The sequence below is a fragment of the Lepisosteus platostomus genome, chromosome 15, assembly GCF_059453375.1.
Source record: "Lepisosteus platostomus isolate fLepPlt1 chromosome 15, fLepPlt1.hap1, whole genome shotgun sequence".
NCBI classification, from domain to species: Eukaryota; Metazoa; Chordata; class Actinopteri; order Semionotiformes; family Lepisosteidae; genus Lepisosteus; species Lepisosteus platostomus.
Window position 1 is genome coordinate 3918616 of NC_142625.1, and position 21439 is coordinate 3940054.

Here is a 21439-nt window from a genome sequence, read left to right on the forward strand (position 1 = left end):
CACAAAAAAATGGAAGTATCATTTCTCAGTGTTTTGGATGTGAACATAGTACGTGGCTAACCGCAGCTCTGGGGACAGTCAAGAGAAAGAAAGATGACAAGGAGGATGAGTGGAGAGAGACCAGAAGCCAGGATGCAGCAGGAACGTCGTGGTAAGAGAAGACCCTCAAACTACCGCCGAAATCACTCCAGGTGAAGCCTGGGGGGGTGAAAGCAGAGCATCCAGATGACTTCTCTGCCTGCTGATAAGGTGACACCGGGAATGGTGGCTGGGCACTCTATGTCCCATGAGGTTTTTGGGGGAGCTGAGACCCCTGTTTCTGCAGAAGTCACAGCATATGCGGATGAAATAATTGTTTTATGTACAGAAGGAAGTTTGGGGAGAGTTCTGAGTATTCTGGATAAATTTTCAGTGGGTAGGGGAATTCTCTTGAATAAGAGTAGAATTCAGTTCTTTGGAACATGGAAAAACAGTGGATATGACAGGTGGACTTGTCAACAGCGGGTCCAATGAAAGTGTTGGGGATTCAATATTACACCATAAATTCTGCAAGACTTAATTAGGACAACAGATTATGGAAAGTGAATCAGAAGGGTTTATTTCAAAAGAGGTCACTTACCTGATTGTAGTGAAGATCAATATTCTAGATCAGGAGCTTGCTCCATCCTCTTCATGCATCGGCCCGGTATTGCAGTGTCTCCAGGAACGATGTACTACCTTCTCTTATAGGTAGAAAGACAGACGTAGCCAGCCAGTAAGCAAGCGAATTGACTGGAGCTCCTTCTTTGAGTCTCTCTCTCCCCGTTCCCATCCTCCCTCTGTGCACTCTCGCATCTTGACTTTCTCGCCAAGCAGGCAGGCCCCTTTTGAACGCCTGTGCATTCTCCCTCTCCCTTTTTTTTTAGGGAGGCAGGTTTGTATATGTCCCTACCAAGAGGGGGGTGCCCCTTCCTTTGGTCCACCGGTGTCGACGGTCTGCTTTCACCTTGCAGCTTGGTCGGCACAGCTGCTGCTGGTGGGAAGGGCCTAAGCTAAGGAAACTGGCTGGCTGGCGCCCTCCTCGACTGCGGTTGTGGTCAGGCTGTTACCAGAAGATCAAAGAACAGAGCCCCCGCCTGGGACTGGCAGGCAGGCGAGCAAGCAAGGGAACAGAGTCCGGGTGGCCGGCCTACGCTGCTGTGCGCCAGCTGGATGCCCAAGCATGGGCCCAAGGCTGGCGATGGGCATTGCTTCGAGGCCTTTTTACCTAAAGATTAGGTAATTGCTGGATTACTGGTTGGATTTCCTGGATTTTCACAAGGACCACGCCTTGGATTTTGGATTGCAGACTGATTTGACACCAGAACATGCACTTCAGTGAGTAGGCTGCTTCGGCTGCCTTACGATGGCTATGGATTCTGGTGCAGCAAGGAGGAGCAGAGAGATCCCCAACCTGCGATGGACTTTACGGTACCAATGGAAGCTGAAGACAGATGTCTGGATGGGATGAATTTGAAGACAGTCTTGTTCAACACATGGGCCCAAGGCCAGAGTTGGGCACCCCCTGGTGACCTTTGCGATCGGTACAGACAGGGGTTCCTATACTATCAGGATCAGCCGCCATTCTGCCGCAAATGCCATGAGGTGGGGCATCAGGAAACCGAATGCCCGGCTCTGGAGTGTCTGAAGTGTCATGACCATGCATGTTCCTTGTGTGGGGCTACTGGGCACCTGTACTGGGCCTACAATCGAAGGAACCCCGAGTATAACAAGGCATATCTGGACTGTGCAAAACTGGCGGGGGAGGACAGTGAAGAGGATGAAACACCGCAAGACAAACAGGCCACAGTGGTGGAAGCAGCTGGAAGGGATGGGTATGATGCAGGCAAGGCACAGGCCAAGGAGGAAGACCAGGAGGGTGGCAACGTGGCAAGAGTGGAAGACGGGCAAATACAAAGCTATGCGAACATTAAGACAGGGAAGAAAGGGGCAGGGAAAGGCCCAAAAGTGAAACCCATACAGATGGAGGTAGCAGAGGAGGAGGATTTCTCATTTCTGGAAAGGAAGAAGCACCAGAAAAGGCAGAGGGCAGGTGAGGAGAAGCAGCCCCCAGTAGAAGGGAAGAAGTCACGGAGTCATCGGACGCCGAGGCGACGGAGGAGGACGCAGAAACAGGCTCAGAAGCGAGTGAGCAGGTGACAGAAGATACTGGAGCAAGACTGCCCCCTGGACAAGGGGAGGGACCATCTGCACCAGGGCCTTTTTGCATGCTCCCAAGTACATCGGGAGAGGGCAGCCCATTTAAAATGTGTCAGCGAGACCCGCTGGAACACAAGAAGGGGGAAGAGCTGAGTCAGGCAAGGGCAGATGAGCGTCCAGATTTCCCAGAGAGCAGAAGTCCACCCAGTTCTGTAGGGCTAATGAGCTCATCCGAGCCTAGCCAGGGCGATGTATTCTAAGATGCAACATCAGAAGGAGAGGGAGATGGACAAGTCAGGAGTTACGCAAGTATTGTCAAGGAAGGGCAGAAAGGGAAGAAAGGAGCAGGGGATGGCCCAGAGGCAGAATCAGTTTGTGTTGCTGTTTGTGTTCTGATATAATGTGGAAGGTTGAATATGATTAGAAAATAAAGAGCAGGGCCCACACCCTGGACTGGCAGAGCAAGCGGGTTGGCAAGGGAGGGGGGGAGTGAAGTCCAGGCGGCCAGCTGCTGGCTGCAGGGAGGCCGGCAGCTGCATGAGTTCTGGGCTCCAGAGGCGTCGGCCTGCGCTGCTGTGCACCAACCGGACACCCACACGTGGGCCCAAGGCCGCGTCGGGCATCACTTCTCAGCCTTTTGGCTAAGATCAAGTCCTTAAGCTGGTATTGCTCTAGATTGAGCCTAGGGGGTTAAGGCCAAGCAGCAGCTGAGCTGGGTAGGATCCATTGCTTTCCTTTCCTCTCTCCTTTGGCTGCGCGTAGGTGCTCATGGCCTGCATGCAGCACTCGCTCTCTTCGAGACTCAAAAGCTTTATCAGCCCCCTTTTCTCTCTTCCTCTCCTGCCTCTTGGCCAGGACTGTGTATGGCTTGCCGGCAGGAGTCCTCTACCTCCTCGAGAGGAATGAAAGCTTCCTGCTGCACCTGCACCTAGCCAGGCTTAGTCCACAGGGACAAAGGCCAGGTCTCCCTTGCTGCTCCTTCAGCAGCTCACACCTCTACCCTCCCCCACTGGGCCTCTCTCTTTCCCCCTTCTGTTCCAGGAGCAAGAGATGGCGAACAAGAGGAACCTGATCTGCTTCCAATGGACGAAGGCAGAAGAAGCAATGCCAACCAGGGAGGTTTTCTTCATGACCTTCCTGAGGGGAATTTTGCAGCTGGTAGCCGGGGATTTCTACTGCATACAGGGCAACAAGGCAGAGAAGTACTTGAAGGCTTTCGCGGCCTCGGACACCTAATACAAGAAGGTGACAAAGAGGATCAGGGAAATGGGTTAGCAACCTGGTTTCTTCGATTTCAGGCCAGAGCCTGAAAACCAGAACACCATCACAGTGCACATGTACATCCCCTATGTACCAACAGAACTGTAACAGATTTGGCATCAGGACTGGCAAATGCCAGTACCGAGTCCTCCTGAGGGAGGACCTAGAGGGTGTCAAAGCATTCCAGCGCATTTCAGCCTCGGAGCCAACAGGGGGTACTTTATTACCCCAAGGACAACACCTGTGACATCATAAGCCACAATTGCAAGAAGGAAGGGCACATAACAAAACTGCCAGGCTGCCAAGACGTGCAATGGATGTGGTGCTGAGGGACACCTCCTCCGCCAGTGCAAGGTAAGCAGACCTTCATTTGCACAGGTGGTAAAAGACAGCCAGCCAAAACCAGTCACAAGACAAAGGGAGGAAGGCATGAACAAAGAGCCCACCCATCCCCTCCAGAGAACAGAAACTGAGGCCACACCTCCAGCCGCAGCAGAGCTACAAGATAACCGACTGGAGGAAGGGCCCTGGATAACACCCACTAAGAAGGGAAAGAGGAAGGGGGAGAAGAGAAGCAGGACTGACCCCCCTCATCGGAAGGTAAGAAAAAGCAAGCAGTGAGAGAGAACCACAGATGGAGGCAGCACAGAAGATGAGCTCCTAATTTCTGAGATTGTTTTCTGGAACTGAACAAGTAGTCTAGGAATAAGGCTACAAACAAAAACTAAAGTAGTAAAGAAATAATTTGTCATTTAAAAAAATAAACAAAGCAAACATCTGAAAAACTGATGACCAACCGGAGGAAAACCCCAAAGAAAAATCCTCAGAGATGAAAAGGAACAAACAAAAAAGGAATAATTAAAACAAGGAAATAAGGATATGAAGACAAGAAAAAGAAAGTACACCAAAGGAAACAGGGGAAAAAAGCAGCATTAAGAGAAGCCAAAAACCCAGCCACCAGCACTAACAACTGGTAAGCCCGGTTTTTTTTTTGTTTTTGTTTTTTTTAAGAGGCCTCAAATTGAACTGTTTTACTAAATAAAAGAAAGTTGAGAAAAAAGTTTACCTTAAAGTTTAAACAAAACAAAATACTACTTGGGCACATAAAACTCAAAAGGCCAAAGCTGAAGAACCTGTTCCCAAGCAACAGTGGGGCTGATTGTATTCAAAACACTCGCACCAGGCTGTCCGTTTGCTCTTCTCACCTGGGCCCATTGTATTTAAAAGAAGCAAGATGAGTACAGAGCAGAACACAGCCCCACTGGAGCAGCCCTGCCCCCTCAGCACAGTACTCCAGTACCCTGAGGACACAAAAACCATTAAGACCAGGAAACAATGCAAAAGCAGATGGATGAAGGAAAACCCAGAGACCCTTATCGCTGATTACTGCCAGGCAGGAGAAAAAAAAACCAACCTGCTCTTTTTTACCGAGCATCCGAATGCCTGGCACACAGCTGTGTTTGTATAAGCAAGACTTATACAAATACCACCAGAAGGGGCATCAGCAAAGGTAGGCAAATCTCCATAGGGGGCGGCAGCGAGGTAGAAGACACTGTCCTGACTGTCAACACTTACCAGAATGGTAAAGTCATACAGGGCAGTGAGGCCACTCTGGAGGAAAAGTTAATGGACCTGAAAACACCCCCAGAAACAGGAGAGAGACCCAGCAGCCTGATACCCACAGCACTGGAGAGTTCAGCTCCACCTGACTCTGAGCCCATGAACACAGCCACAGCTACAGAACAGCCTAGCAAGAGTGTAGCCCTCGGCAACACTGAAACACACCACCCAGACACACACGGCCCACACCAAACCCCCCTGTGACCACAGCACCGCGTGCCTCCTGAGGGAAACACTCTGCTTTGGAGCTGGACTTCACCGAGTTCAAGGAACTGATGCTGGGGAGACTCACAGAGGGGCAGACAGCACAACAGCTAAGAGACGAGGTTAACAAACAGGAACGAATGCAAAACCTCCAACAAATAGCTCAGGGCACAGATGGAAGAGTTGCTGCAGGACAACAGTAAGCTGCAGTCAAGAGAGGAGCTGCAGCTAGTACAGAGGACAAGCAAGACCCCCAAAGAACAGCCCTGAGGCCCAGTACACACAACACCCACCCCCACAACCAACTCCCACCTACCCAGTACCCCCACCAAAACTAACATCACACCCACTGTACCCCCAAGCCCCTCACAACACCACTGCCCAAAAGCACATCCACCTTGCCGAACACTCAGGGTGACCTACACACACACACCCAGCCCCAGAGATCGCCCCACCCAACACACTGCACCCCCCCCCCGCCAGCACAGCACCCCTCCAGCAGACTGGACACCAGAGGTAGATGCACGGAAGTAGCCCTTCTCATCTACTCCAACGGGAGGTACATCGATGAGCACAGGTTCTTCGAAGGATTAAAAACAGCAAAGCTCTGGTGTCCGACGACAGAGAAGGCCCTGCAGCCGCTGTCCAGGTCGGTCCTGGGAGCCCCACGGCACATCATCCACACTGGCACCAGTGACCTGAGGATCCCGAGGGAGCAGGTGGCCCAGTCCATCAGGAGAGTGGCAGGGGGCCATACAGGAGCTCCCAAGCACCCGAATAGTCATCTCCACCCTGCTGCCGAGACAGGACAAGCAGTACCACACCATCCAGAAAATCAACGCTGAGATTTCATGGTGCTGCACCCTGCTCCCAAAGGTCTACCTAGCCCATCACCGCACCCTTGGACTCCAGCACTTATACGACCATAAACCTCAAAAACAAACAGACCATCGGACTCTTCACTAAAACCCTGAAAGACACCACGCTGGGTAGACACCCAAACAGCAACCCAGAGAAAACAGAAGGACTACCAGAGGAACGTCCCAACACCCAAAGAACAGAACCAGCACCACCCTCCAACCCAAACCAACGACCGAACGGGACCAGAACCAGTGCCCCACCCCACATCCCCCACCCAGCACAACAGCAGAGCCGGACCGAGCCCCTCCCACAAAGCTATACTGCAGCTCTGGCCAGACCAGCAGCCCCAAGCTGGGAGAAATCCAGCAGCTCCAATATCTCATCTGCACCTGGCTTATGAGCTGAACTACCAGCTCCCACAGTGACAGACACATCCAGAACAATACTGACTGTTTTTGTTGATGTAAATGTCCGATTTCAAAATGCTACTGTTTTTAGCAGTAATGCAGATCCAGCCATTCAAAATGTGTGAGGGATGCTGCAGTAAACTGTCACACATACTGAATGATACTTCATTTTTTTTAATAGGGTACAATACCTTGCAAAACCACCAGGTGGAGATGGGAAAGCTTAATGTCTCATGTACAGCTTTCTGACAACAGCCCAGATGCATCCCGTTTCAAATCCTAGTCAATGCTGAGGGATCCCCCCAGTTACAGAATATACTGCTTAGACTTTTAATAATTAAGTGTATTACGCATGTTAAACAATATAAAGTAAATACTTTATGCATCAAAGACTAACTGGGCAACTTACAGTGAGTTGTGGCTTTAATGTGCTAGTTCTACTATAAAACTTATATCCTGTACTTCACAAAAAGGAATAACATTTTATCCTTTTGCCACCTTTCTTTGGCTCTGCCACTTATTTTCTGGCCGGGAGTTAGTTACAGTGCCTTGCGAAAGTATTCGGCCCCCTTGAACTTTTCAACCTTTTGCCACATTTCAGGCTTCAAACAAAGATATACATTTTTTATTTTATGTGAAGAATCACCAACAAGTGGGACACAATTGTGAAGTGGAACGAAATCTATTGGATTTTTGAAACTTTTTTAACTAATAAAAAAATGAAAAGTGGGGCGTGCAAAATTATTCGGCCCCTTTACTTTCAGTGCAGCAAACTCACTCCAGAAGTTCAGCGAGGATCTCTGAATGATCCAATGTTGTCCTAAATGACTGATGGTGATAAATAGAATCCACCTGTGTGTAATCAAGTCTCTGTATAAATGCACCTGCTCTGTGATAGTCTCAAGGTTCTGTTGAAAGCGCAGAGAGCATCATGAAGACCAAGGAACACACCAGGCAGGTCCGTAATACTGTTGTGGAGAAGTTTAAAGCCGGATTTGGATACAAAAAGATTTCCCAAGCTTCAAACATCCCAAGGAGCACTGTGCAAGCGATCATCTTGAAATGGAAGGAGTATCAGACCACTGCAAATCTACCAAGACCTGGCCGTCCCTCTAAACTTTCAGCTCAGACAAGGAGAAGACTGATCAGAGATGCAGCCAAGAGGCCCATGATCACTCTGGATGAACTGCAGAGAACTACAGCTGAGGTGGGAGAGTCTGTCCATAGGACAACAATCAGTCTTACACTGCACAAATCTGGCCTTTATGGAAGAGTGGCAAGAAGAAAGCCATTTCTCAAAGATATCCATAAAAAGTCTCGTCTAAAGTTTGCCACAAGCCACCTGGGAGACACCCCAAACATGTGGAAGAAGGTGCTCTGGTCAGATGAAACCAAAATCGAACTTTTTGGCCACAATGCAAAACGATATGTTTGGCGTAAAAGCAACACAGCTCATCACCCTCAACACACCATCCCCACTGTCAAACATGGTGGTGGCAGCATCATGGTTTGGGCCTGCTTTTCTTCAGCAGGGACAGGGAAGATGGTTAAAATTGAGGGGAAGATGGATGCAACCAAATACAGGACCATTCTGGATGAAAACCTGTTGGAGTCTGCAAAAGACCTGAAACTGGGACGGAGATTTATCTTCCAACAAGACAATGATCCCAAACATACAGCAAAATCTACAAAGGAATGGTTCACAAATAAACGTATCCAGGTGTTTGAATGGCCAAGTCAAAGTCCAGACCTGAATCCAATCGAGAATCTGTGGAAAGAGCTGAAAACTGCTGTTCACAAACGCTCTCCATCCAACCTCACTGAGCTCGAGCTGTTTTGCAAGGAAGAATGGGCAAGAATTTCAGTCTCTCGATGTGCAAAACTGATAGAGACATACCCCAAGCGACTTGCAGCTGTAATCGCAGCAAAAGGTGGCTCTACAAAGTATTAACGCAAGGGGGCCGAATAATTTTGCACGCCCCACTTTTCATTTTTTTATTAGTTAAAAAAGTTTCAAAAATCCAATAGATTTCGTTCCACTTCACAATTGTGTCCCACTTGTTGGTGATTCTTCACATAAAATAAAAAATGTATATCTTTATGTTTGAAGCCTGAAATGTGGCAAAAGGTTGAAAAGTTCAAGGGGGCCAAATACTTTCGCAAGGCACTGTAGGTTTGCTTTTAACATGGCAAGGTAGTTCTGCTTGCTTTCTTTTCAGGGACTCACTATTATAATATGTTTTGGTAAATGACAGAAATTAACCAATACCTGTCACCCCCAGTTGTCCTGTTGCCCTATATCTGCCCCCAGGGAACAGGTCCCAGTGATTAAATCAACTACTGTTATTTCTTAATGTTTTATGTTCACATCTCCTTCATCCCCTAGTGAAGGAGTGAGAAAAAATAAGGTGGGGTCTGGATGAATAAGAGTGTTTCAAGATTGTGGATTTTTTCATGGAAATCTTTAAGTTAAACAAAGGAGGTGAAGAAAGATAAGATGTGAAGAAGGGATTAACAGTCCTTTCTACACAAAGACTGGACGTTTTGTGACAAGACATTCCAGGCTTAGAGTTATGGCAGGAAAGGGGGATAACCGATTAGGAACCCCAAGGAAAGAAACCTAACACTGACCATTTGGCCAAAGGCTGACCTGCCCGAACACTATGACCTCCCCCCATTACCATGGAAACTAACTACATCAGAAGTGGCAGAAAAGTGCTATATAGACTGGAAGTTTCGTACTGGTACTTGGAACAATACTTCGGTTTTATTGTTCCTTGCATGCAATAAAACTCATCTGTTTAAACTTCATCTCGGGAGCCAGAACGTTTTTGTCTGTTACAACAGAGGGAAGAAGGGTTATTTTACCAGTAATCGGAGAACAGTTTATCAATGTTGAAACTGTACCCTAACATTTGTGGTGCCATGGGGGAAGTAGACACCACAGTGGGTGTGGTCAGGCTCCCATTCACCTGTCACGCCCCTTTATAATCTTTTAGGTTCCTTTCCTTTCTTACACACTCTCCTCTGAGAGTGGTGATCACACTGACCCCCTCATCAGGGTAACAGGATACATGACTCCACATTCGGTTACTTCTGGGCCCTTTACCTTCAGAGTCTCAGGTTCACCAAGTTCACCCTGTTGTCCTCACTGCTAGGAACCTCCTGCTCCCAGACCACCCCCCCCCCCCCCAACAAAGAGCCTCCTGCTCCTACTCCATTAGGTCACTATTTCACACTCAACCAGTGCCTCAAACTCCCAGGTCCACCTTCAGCCCTGATGTCCTCTCCTACACAAACACACTACCTACATCACCGAGTCTCTTTTGCACTACACACTGTGCCAAGACCCAAAACTGTCCCTCTCTAACACACGTTTCTGGCATTTCACTCGCGCACCCTTAGGTTGTGAGCTCGCAGCTGCCAGCACACCTCACTGTACCATCTCCTAGAGAGTGCAGGTAGATTGACCCCACTTGCTTCCCTGATACCAACGTATTGCCAAGGGGAGGGTCCCTCTACCACACAACCCACTCTGGTCAACACACTAACTCAATTAACTCACAACTCACTCATACAGCGGACAAGACAGCCCTTTCCACACTTTAGCGGGATGCTGTCCCTTTAAATCTCATAAAGCTCCATTTCTTCCAGTCTCCTGGCAGATGGACATTTTTTTTTACTCTGTTCCTCACAGACTGCGACAGAGGGATCTCTGTCACCGTCCGCAGACAGTACATTACAAGACACTCGTTATCCATCTTTAGTTACACACGACTTCGCATACACTTTCCTGTCGGATAGCTAGCTCATGAGGGTGCACACTCGGGGCTTATTTTCATACACGCAATACATTATCTCCTCTTATTTCAAAAGAAGTTTCTGTTACCTGAAGAGACACAAACAAACTCGGTTTCTCTTCATTTGTACTTATCTGTGTGAGAGCACGCTATGTCTGTTTGTCTCTTCCGTCTTGCTGTCCGACTTCCTGGTATGGTGGCCTCTTGGGTCCAAACTCAATACCCGTTTTCAGCTCGGCTTTATAATGTCAACGTGGAGTGGTGCATGCGCACATCTTACGGTAAAGGAAGTACCATTTTTACAGGAGGTTAAAAAGTGAAATATATTCAGGGTTGGTGTTTTTTTGTACATTCTGTTTACACTATTCTTTAAAAGAAAGAAGGAAATCCCATGTTAGGGAAATTAGTTTATCTGGAGTGAAATGCAGCTCCATAATTTTGTAACAGTGGTACAATCCAAGGGGGCAGGGCTATATGGTACCTATTTAGGAAGGGGGGAGAGATCTAACGGGGTTTTTAGTCTCGCTATCGGTACAGTGTGGAGCTGATAGAACCTAAGTGTGCTAGAACTCCTGACCTTTCTTAGAGAAAGGGTTTTTTGTGTGTGTACTAGTTCAACTTTGTTTTTTTTTGTTTTGCTATATATAAATAGTCTGTGGGGAGCATTGTCATAATATACCATCATCTTTGCACCTAAGTGCAATTGTGGCTGAGCCATCATTTAGTTCTAAAAGGACTCACTTGGGCACCCCTCCTGCCCTCCCTGTGACACAGACCATTACACACAAACCCCTCCGGGATTGTCGTTCTTCTCCAACCCCTCATGGGGTTTCTACAGCTGCTAATCAAGTCTTTGCTCACTTATACTATACACGGCGGCACACCCTTCTAACATTGCCCCAACTAGTAGTTTCTCACACCTGCTACTGTCCTGCTTCAACCCGGCTCTCACAGCAGAGCCCCTGCATTTGTCCTCTCACCACTGAGACGACCGCAAATCTGAGGTCCTGCTGGATCTTCCCCCTACTAAACCACCTGTACACCTGCTGTTCCTCCACTTATTCTGGTCAGGTGTGGTTTCCACAGCAACACGTCTTCCTTAATCTGGGGGTTGTAAAACTCTTCCCTGAATGCAGGATGAAACTGCATTGTACCACACATTGAAGTGCTGCACATTTAACTGAGCCAGTGACTCTGTAAGTGTCCACCGTCTAGATGCTGACAATTTTAGACCAAAGCGCTCACTAATTAAACTCCAAGATACTGACTGATCTGGTTTTGTACTCCACTCATTTAGTTGAAACAGAAAAAGTCATACAGTTCCTAAATTTAATGGAGGGCGCTCCATTTTATTAAACACTTGTGGTGGACAGATATAGATGTGGGTAATGTCACCCACATTAAACAATAAGCTTATCGCACAAATCCTGCTAAACTGGAAGCATTTCAGAAGGTGATAAACTGTACATTTACTGGAGCTCTCCTTCACATCTGACACTTATTTAAGTAAGTGAAAATTTAAAACACTAATGTAAACATCATAATAGGTTTAATTTGTCATTGCATTTCAATCATAAAGAAAATAAAATTGGTTGTAAAGTTCTCTAAAGCATTCTCAGTCAAGAACAGAGAACTCACGTAGGGAGCTTTGTCAGGATGCATAGGCTTTAAAAGATCAACCAAAGAGGGAAGAAAAATGCTTTTGGAGAAAATGTTTCAGGTGTGAAGAACAGAGCCCCAATTCAATTGCAGACTAAACATACCCTCACATTCCCTTCCCCCATTGCGATTGGAATATACACAAAACACTGAAAGCTAAACAGTACATGGTCAGTTGTTTTGCAGACTAACCAAAATCCACCAATCAGACACCCCATCGTATTAGCATGCTACTGTCCGACTAAATACATCTCGGCCAATCTCAGCAGCCTTATGAGACTGCTGGTTGAAGATCTTCCCTCATAAATCAACTCCCCCACCCACCCAATTTCAGAGGCCCGACTGCTACATTTTTACCATGGACCATTTCAAACCTCTCTTCACCTGACCTGACTTCACACTGTCTGATTGGCCACTCGGTCTGTCCCCTGCTCCTGCCTCTCGCTCCTCCTCTCCCAGCTTTTGTTCTCCTGCTACATTACCGTTGCATACTAACCTGTCCTTCTCACACCTGAAGAAGGCTCCACGGCTGATGCCGTGTCAAAGCACCCTATGCATGCTGACACAGCTACCCACCTGAACCGTCTCAAAAATAGGGGTTTATATAAGAAAGCTTTAAGTGAGCAGAAAGACGCCTTGCTCTTACAAGCTGCTCTGCTAAGGAGAGTTTGTGTTAACACACTGCACCCTTTTGAATGGGCGGCTTGGGCTGAGTGAAGGAGACAAATGACAAGCACCATCAGCTTTTTTCCCTTCCCCCTGGTGGGAGATAATGTGCTGACTGGCATAACATTCCCTCCCATTTTTAATTAGATGTAAATAAAATATTGAACTAAGTGCGACATGCAGAAAAAATGCAAATCAAGAATAGTTGTGGTAATTTAATCAATTAAACTTTTCTATTTTTTTTTAAAGAGAAGCTGCAGAGCGGTCTTTACAGTAGTGGGCGGTATTTTGTCAGCAACCTACTGATCCACTAAACCTGTAAAAAAAGGTTATTTTTTTTTCCCCTGTATGCATGTTGCATTTACAAATTTAAAATGTTTAACTAAAAAAAAAAATTACTAAGACTAAGCTGATTGCATGGAAGAAATCAACCATTTTTCCATGCATAAATGTTTTTAACTAAACCCATTTATGGATTTTAAACACATGCAATGTAATTTAGACACATGGGACCTGCTTTATTCAAACTAAGGTTCCTAAAAATGCAATTTATGTAACACACGGCATCTGTTTGGGGTTTACAACGTGGTTGTGCTTTGGGTTTTGGGGGCTACCACTTTAAGGCACTTGGGTGCCATGGCGGGTTTTTCCCCTTCTGTGTCAGTTACGAGTTATGCACAATAAAGAGCAGACGCCTGTGAAATCTGTCCACCTCAGTCCCTGGCTTTCCGCAGTGCAACATTGGCGACGAGGATAGTGCTTTCACTCCCACCACCTCCCCCATTCCTTGCCAGTGCCCTGGACTCACTGGCTGGACTCTTGAGACTCACTGGGGGACACTTGACTCAGAATCATGCCGGTCACCCTGGAAAAAAAAAAAGGCAACCATAGCACACTGGCTAGGGACAGAGGGACAGCACATTTTCCACACTTTCAGCTCTGCTGCAACATGCAACTGAAGCCATGGAGCTTCTGAAAATGCACTTCACTGCCCCCAGAGTGTCATTCTCTTCAGACAGCACAGACAGCAGCTGGGTGAGTCTGTGCATCAGTTTGTTGCAGACTTGCACGCCCTGGCCTTCTCTTGCCAATTTGGCGTGATGCAGGGCGAGTTCATAAGAGAGCAGCCAGTGGAGCACACAAATGACGCGAAAGTCAGAGGAAGATTGTTCGCAGCACTAGATGACCAAGCGCTGAACAAGGCTATTCAAATAGCGTTTCAAACGGAGGCCACCGCTGCCTTGTCCTCTTCACTAGCGTTCATCCCTTCTCCTTCTCCCGCACTCACTGCCTGCCAATGTGGAGCAGCAGTCGTGCAGCCCAGACACACACAAGATGCAGACGTGCTGCACATGTGGCAGCTGCATGAGTCTCCTCCCAGCCAATGCAGGAATCGAAGTTCACCCTCTCATGTCACCAGGGCATCCATGTCAACCATGCTGCAAGTATAATCACTTTGCTGAAGTCTGCCGTTCAGCACCAGTCCCCCTGCGGCACTCCGCTTCAGCTTCGCCATCCCCTGCTCCTACCACAGTTCACAGTTCTTATTGGCACACTTTGGCTCCAGGTCTATCTCTGCCTTTAATTTTCACATGTCTTGCCATGGCACCAACTTCCTGGGACTGTACCTTTCACACACCTCAGGTTCTCTCTGCTTGAGAACAGCGGCTCAGCCATTTTCACCATCATTCCTCCGTGGCTGTCCCAGTGGCCTGCAGTGTTCCATGGCCTTGGCTGAGAAAACACGTGTCCAATCTGGTGGTTGCGAAGAAGTCTGGGGCTTGCGAGTCTGCGTGGACCTGAAGGCAGTGAACAAAGCTGTCATACCAGCCAAGTACCTCCTCCCCACAGTTCTCTGGTTTCACGGTATTTACGAAGTTCAATCTTCATCAGGGATACCTCCAGATTCCTCTCCATCCTGACAACCAGAACTTGACAGCCGTCTTCCGCTACACAAGGGTACCCTTCAGATTGAGATCTGTTTCCAAAAAGTGGACATCGCTTACTTCACTGGAATGTCACGATGACATTGTGGTTTGTGGCCTAACCCGTGCCAGCCATGATGAGTGCCTCCACTGGGTGTTCAAGGTGCATCACCACAACCACCTCACCCTCTACAGAGAGAAAATGTTTTCTGCTGAACACCAAGTTTGTGGGTTTTCATCTTGCAGGTGCCAGCCTCACCCAGCTGCAGACCAACATTGAGGCCATTCAGTGCATCCCAGAGCTTACCACACCAGCACATGTCACTTCCTTCCTCGGATTCTCTATAGACAGCGCAAGAAGCAACCTACGATCTCCAGTTTCTGCCACACTACTCAGCCACTACAGCTCCGCTTCATCAGCTGCAGAAGAATGCCCCTTGGGTTTGGACTCATGCTTGCTCTGAAGCCGTCCATCTCCTGAAGGCTCAGCTCACCTCACTGCCTGTCCTGGCACACTTTGACCTCCCCAGCCCCACCTTCATCACTCACGACACCTCCCAGGCTCTCAGTCCAGCAAAACAGAAGTACTCCTTGGGGGGAGCAAGAGGTCTGGGCATGTGAGAAGTGGCACATGTATTTGTATGGTTGTAGATTCACATTGGGGACAGACAACTAGGCCCTCACCGTGCTGCCACTCGGACTCCAGCAATACAATTTTGCACTGAAGTTCACTCCAGGACACGAGAAGGTAGTTGCAGATCTACTGTCCCGCTCCTTTCCTAACCTTCCTGGAGGTCCTGAATCAGAAGCACTCAACCTGACCTCATCCAAATGCTCTACACTCCACTCCAGACCATGGTCTCTCTCCCTTCCTTCTCAAAGATGAGCTTTTGCTGGAACAACTCCTGAGTTGTTCCAGCTCATCTCCAAGCACATGCTCTCCAGATGGCACACCTGGCCACCGTTATGGTCAAGCAATAGTGCCGGGATCTGGTGTGGTGGCCAGGAATCAACCAGGATATAGAGGCACTGGTCAGAAACTGCAAGGCCTGCCTCCTTAGCAGGTAAACAGGAAGGCCTCCTCCCCTAGACTGGCCGGCCAAGCCCTGGGATCACCTCCAGCTAGACATCTGTGGGGAGCTGCGTGGTTTCCTGCCCCATCAGCACATCCTCAAAGTGGCCTATGACTTCCATTCAAAATGAGCAGAAGTAGCCTCCACATGATCAGTCACTACTCAAGCTGTCACAGACTTCCTGGAATCCCTCTTTGCCTGCTGGGGGCTGCCAACCATCACCACAACTGACAATGGGCACAGTTTGTCTAGAGTGGGTTTCTTGGCTGACCGAGGCATTCGACATCTTCACATGGCTTTCTACAACCCAAATGGGAACAGGGGTGTGGAACGCCTGAACCACACTCTCAAAAACAGCCTCAGAGCCCACCTCTCCGAGGGCTGTTCCTTCTCAGCCACACCGCTCTGCACTCTCCTTCACTACAGGCCCACACAGCATGCCAAGACTGGCAACACTTCAGCCTTCGTTATGCTCAGCAGTGAGCTACAAATGCCCCTGGACAGGAGTGTACCCAGGTCTAATCCCTCCAATGTGCACCCACAGCAGGGAGACCAGACACCAGCATCACATGAGAAGGCGGTATGACAGGTTACACAGGGTGAAGCCACGTGGGATCGCTGTCCAGGATTGGGTCCAGATCCGAAGGCCCAATCGGCAGGACAAGCTCCAGTCTTTTTGGTCTTTTCCTTCACAGGTCACAGAGCTGCTGGGTCCCACCACCTTCTTCCTCTCTGATAGGTCACACTGGCCAAGAGCTACAAATGCCCCTGAACCCCCCAGGCGCGATGGACGTCCTGGTAGAGCCATCGGTTCCTGTGGGAGAGCAGCCCATAGCCCCTTCTCCACAACCAGCCTGGCTTAAAGACTGAACTGGTTTTTTATTGCTTGCCAGCACTACTTCCAGCAATGCTTTTCACAGGCTTTGAGAAGTGTGATTGTTTCATTTTGTGAAGGGGGCAGGGAATGTTATGCTGCACAGTGTCTATTTGGGATTTATGATGCTGTTATGCTTTGGGTTTTGGGGGGTTACCGCTTTACTGCATGTGGGTGCCTTGGCAGGTTTTAACCAGTATTGTGCATAACTCGTAACTGACACAGGAAGAGCAGACATCTGTGAAATCTGTCCACTTCAGTCCCTGGTTTTCCATGGTGTAACAGCAACCAGGTACTAGATAGTTTAAATAAAATCTGTGGACATTTTCAATAATTGCAGCCTTTAAAATGCCTGTAGTTTGAAGGCTCAGTCATTTGTTGGCAGAGTTATTGACATCTGGAGCATCCCGGCTCAAAAATAGGAGTTTCAACAGCAAAGGTCAAGAAAACAACCCTGAACAAAATACAGTGTGAAATTAAGTTATATATCATTAATAGTGACCAGATGTTAAGTTTGGTTTCAGTGCCATTTCCCTCAGAAGTGTAGTGACAGCACTATACCTCTTAAATGGCACGGATGGGCAACAGCTGGCCAATGACCTAAATGCGTTTTATACCCACTTTGAGTTGAAATCTACAACCACCTCAGTTCATAGTGCTATTCACCTTATATATGAAGGGGTTTTCTTTATTGACAGAGCAAAGGTACATAGACTTTAGGAAAAGTGCAGGTCCAGATAGTGTGTGGTAGGGTCCTACAATCTTGTGCAGACCAGCTTTGTAATATTTTTAAATTTTCCCTTCCAGATGTCCTTAAACTTACAGATCATTCCCTCTCTGCGGAAGAATTGATCATTATTCCTATTCCTAAAAATGTAGTTAAGGCCTGTAGGCCTTACATCTCTCCCAAAGAAAACTCTTGAGAGAATAGTGAAGCAACACCTCACACAGCACACAAGCCCCTCATGGACCCCCTGCAGTTTGCATACTGGGAAAGGAGGGGAGTAGATGATGCAATACACACATTGTCAAATCTGGTCATCAACATCTGGACCAGCCAGGTACCTTTGTAAGGATTTTATTAGCCAACTTTTCTTTCAACAATACAACCACCGTTGCTTGCACAGAAACTCTCAAAGCCCTTCAGTGTGAATGAGAACCTGACAAGGTGGGTACTAAACTTCCCAACAGGTCAAATTGGGAAAGTGCTTATCTGTCATTTGCTACACTTCAATTGGATCATCACAGGGCTGTCTTGTCCCCTCTGTTGTGCACTTTGTACACCAATGACTGCATAAGCAAACACAGGTGGACTTTAAGTTTGTCCATAACACAGCTCTTCTCAGTTTATTGAAGAGCAGAATATCATAATGTACGTGAAATTACATTGCATGACTTAAGCTAGAAAATGGTTTAGAAAGCAGAAAGTCACCTTGCTCTTACAAGTGGCTAAGCCCTGTTAACGATGTCAGGGATAGTTTTTGCCTGATCTGCCTGCTGCTAAAAAAAAAAAAGTCACACCCAGCTTTAATAGAATTGCATTGACTTCCTAATGCATCCATCACATTTCCTGGTGTATTGTGTTAATTTTCAGGAATTTATACTGTGCTTGAGTTGAGGAAAGAAATGTTTACCAGATATTAGGTAGTCAGTATAGTACGTTTATCTGTACCATTTTTCGGGACAGACAACATACCGCACTATAGCTCTGGTAAGAAGACCGACTATGGCCAAAATCAAGAAGACTCTCATCAAATAATGAAGATGAAAACAAACGGGAAGTCAACAAGAGACATTGTACAGCTTTTGGCTGACATCACCGTTTGTGAAAACAGTGAGACACCATCAAGGGGAGAGGAGGCAAAGAGAATCTAAACCAAGGATGATGCAAAGGTATATAACTTTGGAAAAGTACAAATACACACTAATTTTATAGCTAAATAACTTGATTTTAAGTCCTACTGTGCGAGCCATTAACAGACTGACAGAGGAAAATAAGCTATCAGCGGTGCAAGTTTAAAGATGGCTGTGGGTTGAGATCGATAAGAAGAGTGCACAGAGGGCTTAGATGGAGATATAAAAAACCAACATGCCCCATGATAGGGGTAAAAAAAGAGGAAAGGCTCAAACAAGCGCTTCAATAGATTGAGCAGGGAGAGGCATTTCATGATGTACTTTTCACTGATGAAACAGTGGCTCTGGAACAGTTTTCAACCATGTCGTTTTACAAAAAGGGGAGATATGTGAACAAGCCAAAGCATCCACTGAAGGTTCACATCTAGGGGGATATCTAGAAAAGGTCTGGGACCACTTTTCGAAGAAATAATGGATCATTAATTCTTCGAGGAAGACATGGTCAAACAGCATGCTGCCCCATACATTAGGGAGCACTTTGGATCAAGGCACTGTTTCTTTCAGGACAACAATGCAAAACTCACAGCAGTAAAGGCAAGGCTTAAAGCAGAGGGAGTGAACTAGGTGAAAACTCCAGCTGAATCCCCAGAGTTAAATCCAATAGAGATGGTATGGCATTCCCTGAAAGAATGTATTCGGAAAACTGCTAAACCCAGCACAAAGCTAGGATTAAATCAATGCGAGTTCTGGGAGGAAGAACTGACGGAACAAAATTGCAACAATTTTATTTACAGACCATTTCATGAAAACATTCGTTTTTGAGCAGATAATTGCTTACTTCTGCTGCCGTAGAGTGTTTTGGAATCTACATGCTCTCCCCAAATAGACATGAAAATGTCTCTGGAACAGGCAGACTGTATAAATAAAGCAGAGGCTATGGAGGAAAAAAAAAAATCACTACGGAAACACATCTGCAACAGAAAGCAACTAGTTTGACATGTACAGTAAAAATGTGACACCTCTGCAGCATCAAGTGCATATCCTACAGTGTGAGCTTATTTGCAAGGCTATTAAAAAAGGTTGATCGAGTTAACAGTCCAGGTGTGGTGAGTTCCCACTGTCTCCTGCCAGTCTTTCATTGCAAGGTTCAACTATTCTACTTGTACACGAGAATATTATATAAATACACCAACGGATTTGATTAATTTGAGTTCCCATTACAAAAAAAACCCATGAGCCTGCACTACAACAGCCATAGTATGGACACAGACTTCATGGGAAGAGACGTGTTGCTTCAGCTGCCTCGGATTGCAAAGTGTGAAGGGGTGAAGCAAATACAGCGGGCTTCATCTGAAATATCCTATTTTAGTGCATATTGCAAGGTAATACTGCAGTATTGATTTAAACATTCTATTAGAAATATTTCTACACAGCCTGTTCTTCAGGAAAACACTACACACACGAAATGATCTTCAAAGACTACCAGGACGGTAAAAAAAAAAAAAAAGATAGCAGTAAGATGGATGAAAACAAGTTTATGACATCTGTTCCACAACTGCTGAATATTGCTGGATGACATTTCTTACACATTATTTTGCCAGACTGTGGGTCTCTGCTCTTGGCCACTGGCCAGGGTGCCAACCTGTAGAAGCAGCACCAGTGTGAAGACTTTTCTGCAACAGCGGGAGCAGTACGACTCATTACTGGGAAGGGTGGGAGGTTGAAGACACTCCTCAAGATGCAGAAGTCAGAGAACGTATGATCAGGCAGTCAAACGCTAGGTCAGCCATCTCCGAACAGACCTTCACCTCCTGATAAGTGCCTCTCCCCGCTGCACAGGTTGCTGTACCTGGTGGAAGGCGTATCTCCACAGCCCTCTGCCCCCAGCAGAGCACACACCGCATCAGGACACTCCATCCCAGCCTCTCTGCTCACCACCACCCAGGAATTGGCTGATCCTGTCCCTGTTGTCCATCTCCCCTCAGGAAGCACCATCTACACAGCAGAATTCACACATGCCAATGCAAGGTATAGTTCTCCCAGATATCCAACCGTTGCCCATCAGTCAAGAGAAGGAGAGTGTACGTGCAGTGCATCGGAATAGATGGGAAAGCCAGAGCCGACCGCTACGCCACTCTTGCGTTTTGTAATCTTGTGTCTCTTGAGATTTGCTGGGAGTGGACCACATGCATAAATTTCAATGGGTCCAGAGGCAAAAGTGCCTTGTCTTGCAATCTCCGGGAAACCATTATCGGCATGGCGAATTGGAGATTCTCAAAACTTACTTTGTACGATTGGAAACAAATGTGATCAGATCAACTAAATGCTTCAAAGAGGCGCTCTTTTCCTCTGGATTAACAGTCTGTGAAGCAAAAAAAACAATCAGTTTAAATGAGTGTGGTAATTTGTAAAAAAGTATTTTAGTGTTGCAACAGTTGAACTGATGAAGATGGTTACACTAATACTTTGAGCTAACAGCTTGTCCAAGGTCATTCATTATTAATACTATTAGTAATATCTTCCATAAAGACTTTGTTGCATAAAATAATGCTGCATAATTAAAATATTTATAATGAAGGTGGAAAGTTGTATACTCTTGTCCAACTAAGCACTCTAGTTTTTATAAAATACCAACTTGTTAATGTTTAAGGATTAATATGCTGTAATACAGTTTAAATTATTAAAAGTCTAAAGAGTACACAACTTAAATTCTTAATTGGCAAAAGATTGTCCTTCAGCAGTGACTGGAACTGGAAACACTGCATTTTCTGGCGACAGCTCAAATGCTGTACATGAAAGGTTAAGCTTTATTAGCTCCACCTGCCAGTTTTACAAAGTGTTTCAGGATACTATGATCCTAACACGCGTTGTGATGTACCATGCCTACCGCGTTTTAATGCAGCACACTCCGAGCATTTTGAATGGCTGGATCTGTATTCATATTTAATATTTGTGTGGGGAAATCTCTTGTCAAATATCTACAGTATCTTGGATAAACAGCAACCAAATAAACCAACACCAGTAGGATATCCACCCTTAATATTAGAACCTTCCCAGC

General features: G+C 46.7%; 1 long non-coding RNA gene across 14 annotated transcripts in view; it reads right to left on the minus strand.

Moving 5' to 3' along the window:
- The window catches only part of LOC148647685 (uncharacterized), a 663201-nt gene that overhangs the window by 628428 nt on the left and 13334 nt on the right, over positions 1-21439 (minus strand). For 8 of the 14 annotated variants that reach the window (XR_015926669.1, XR_015926667.1, XR_015926660.1 and 5 more), the window contains exon 1: positions 620-7160. The exons of 2 other annotated variants lie outside the window; for them this stretch is intronic. This is a non-coding gene — a long non-coding RNA (uncharacterized LOC148647685). Of the gene's footprint in view, positions 1-619; positions 7163-21439 lie in introns of those variants that run through there. 4 more of the 14 variants (XR_015926671.1, XR_015926672.1, XR_015926668.1 and 1 more) reach the window with 2 other exon arrangements.